Consider the following 3,497-nt stretch of genomic DNA (forward strand, 5'->3'; position numbering starts at 1 on the left):
CAGTAGCCTCGTGATGCTTAATAATTATTAATAAGTTATTAATAAAGATGAATCCCGGCCCTAAGAGCTGCAGGGATGGCTTTCTCCTTGCATAAAGTAAATGAATGAAAACAACTCAGAGGAAATCCACCTGTTAGCCTGGAGACCAGGTGGCTCCCCATCACCTCCAGGAGCCTGAGACAGACCCAGGTCTGAATTCCTCTCTGCCACATTTTGGTTGAGACAACTTGGGCAAGTCCATGCCTTCCTCCCCAGATCGAGTGAGAAAAGTGTAAAGGCATCTGCAAAGGACCATGCAGAATAGGTGCTCAGTGTTGTCCGGTCTGACAGGGTGGGCTGGAGCTTGAGGCCTGAGTCATGGACTCCCCAGGCTTAGCTCAACCTGACCAGCTAGACACAGGGAGGGAGAGCCAGAGGGCAGGGCAGCCTCAGAGGTTCCCACCCCTTAGAGAAGTTGATGGCCCAATGGGTGAGCTAACAGTGGTAAGTCATCCCATTTGCCAAGAGCTTCCTAGGTCCCAGGGCCTGTAGGGTATAACTACTAACATCACCTCCACTTTCCAGGGGAGGAAACTGAGGCTCCAAGAAGCTACAAGATTTGTCCTACATCACATGGCTGGGGAATGGCAGAGTCTTAGCAGATCACTCAGCCTAGAGGCTGGACAAGACTTCTTTTTGATGTCTCATGGCTGCCAAGACCTGAGACAATAAGAGGTAATGGACACAGCATGGCAGAGTAGTTGCAAATACAGAGACACAGAGAAATAGACAGACACAAAGGCACACACAGAACCCATTTGGGGCACAGGGCCATCACCCCCATTGGGCCCTACCTCACATCTCTCCTGATGCTCCCAGAACCTCCCCCTTTTGAGGTCCTCAGCAAGTTTATATTTGGGAATAATTGTAACGTAATTTGATACATAATTAGAGCAGAATAGAAGACTGTGCTTTTAACTACCCATACATCCCCATCTCATTTAAATAATTCCTAATATATCCAAGCAGGCTGCCTTGTGCGGCACTGAAGTGTATTGAGCTGAGGATAATGAAATAAGGGATGGGCAAGGGAAAATGCTATTTCAGAGTCTGAAGATCACCAATTAATGACATGAAAAACTGAGAGGGACTCCGTTCACTTAATGTCCCCCGTGCAAGGCGCAAACGCAAACCGCTCCCAGGCTCCCTGTTCAGCTCCTCCGTGACAATGAAGACAAGCAGAAGGATGAGGATGGAGTGGGGGAGGGGAAGGGCAGGGGCTGCCCCCAGGGGACTGAGCTGGTGCCAGTGCTGCCTCTGCCCCCACCCACCAACACGGCCATGCTCGCACCATTTCGTCCCTCAGTTCTGCCTTCACTCGTTCCCTAACACACTTATTGAGCACCTGCTGTTTTCTCCTAACACAGATCTAACCATAAACTCACAAGCCTTGCCCTGGGAAATTAATCCATCCAACGCAACATCCATCTACTCAGCCCGGCCCTTGGGACCCCACAGGACCTGGTCTCCATCTGCCCTTCCATCTCAGGCCTCATGCCACTCCCTGCGCTCTACCCTCTCAAGCCATCTTTTAGTTCTTCAAACACTGTGAGCTCTGGGCTTTGGCACAGACTGTTTCCTCTGCGTGGACCCTGCCCCCACACCTCACTAGCAGGCTCCACTGACATGCCACCTCCTCCGAGAGGCCTTCCCAAACCACCCCTGTCATTCACTATCTCAGCCTCCCATTTATCTACTTCATTAATACTAACCACAATATATAACTTGCTTGATTCATGTCTGTCTTCTGCCAGGGAATATAAGCTCCATGGGGCAGGTACTGTGTCTTATTTTCTCCTGGATACCCCGAGTCCAACACAGAACAAGCCCACGATAGATGCCAGTGAACATGCTTTGCACGTATTGAGTGGATGATGCTATAGGAGAGAAAGAAGAGGGGAGCGTCACAGGCCTTGGGTTCCTGATTGAGGCCTCCCCCTCCAGCCTCCTCCATCAAGTTTCTCTGAATCCCCCATCTCCTGGTCATCAAAGCAGTTTACACTTCTTTCTGGTGGTATTTCTCTCTGCCACCCAAGACCTCTGTGTTCCCATCACCCATACTCATGGGTCAGCTCTGGGATGTTAACAATGTGGCTTTTTGACTCTCCAAATGTCATTACCAAACCCAATGAGGTCCCAGCATCCTGCGGAGACGTGAGGGGTCTGGGCCAGGGCTGGAAGGGAACAAGGGGCCAGGTCTTCTGGCAGGAGCTGGGAGAAGATCACGGGAAACAATAGTCACAGCTTGGGGTAGAAGCCGGAGACAGCCAGGCCTTGGTGGCTGGGCTTTGGGAGAAACTGCTAGAGGTGCCAGGTTCCTGGCTGGGCTGCTCTCTCAGCAGAAGTAAGAGCTGCTCCAGCACCTCACCCTCTCCCCCCATACACACACCTTCCTGTTGTTTTCCCAGGACTGAGATCTCAGCCCACAGTGCTAGGAAGAACAAGATACCCAGAAAGTAGTTGCATGGAAAGCCTTCATCACCACCATCCACTTGAGAGAGGTTTCAAGTGGGAGAGTGAGGGGAAGTTTTACTTTGCTCCCAAATGGCTTCTCAGCAGCAGGTGTGAGTCACAGAGCTGATTAGCATCCTTGCTGTCAAGGAGCCTGGCACAGGGACGACAGAGCTGTCCCACATCCCAGGATGGAAAACAGGCCAAAGTGGTCCCTACCCATGAACCCTGTTTCCTCCCCTGGCCTCACTCATCTGCCATTCTGGGCTGCAAGTCCCAACATGTGTCTCCTCCATGACTTCCTCCTCTGGTCCTTGAAGGCCTGAGAGTTTTAACAAAGACCTCAAGGGTTGTTACCAACGTTCCAGGACAAGCACCAGGGCCCCAGACCCTCAAAGCACTACACACCTTGAGGACAGTTGGGCTCTGTCACTGCTGACCTCTATGGACCAGATGAAAAAGTCAGGGAGGGACAAGCCCATCTCAAGCATTTTGTCCTAAAGACCAGAGAACCCTTCAGCCCCCATGATCCTGTTCTCCGTTCGGAAAACACGGTCATTACCCTGGCATCACCTCCAGGCTCCAGGCTCCAGGCAGCAAAGTGGACGGGCTGGGAGCTCATGCGTGGACACCTGACTACTTCACTCCAGACCCAGGCTCACTCAATCCCTGCCTTTGTGGCCTCAGGAACATCATTTTCCTCTCCTTGCCTGATTCCTGATTTGTGAATGGAGGTAAAATCGGTGCTTCTTTCCAAGTGCTACTGTGAAATCAAACAAGTTAATATGAGGGTGACCTACTGTCCTGTTTGCCCAGGACTATCCCAAATTTGGGGGCTTCCCTGGTGGCCCAGACAATAAAGAATCTGCCTGCAATGTGGGAGACCTGGGTTCGATCCCTGGATTGGGAAGATCCCCTGGAGAAGGGCGTGGCAACCTGCTCCAGTATTCTTGCCTGGAGAATCCCCATGGATAAAGAAGCCTGGTGGGCTATAGTCCATGAGGTCG

This window comes from Budorcas taxicolor, chromosome 13 (assembly GCF_023091745.1).
Source record: "Budorcas taxicolor isolate Tak-1 chromosome 13, Takin1.1, whole genome shotgun sequence".
NCBI classification, from domain to species: Eukaryota; Metazoa; Chordata; class Mammalia; order Artiodactyla; family Bovidae; genus Budorcas; species Budorcas taxicolor.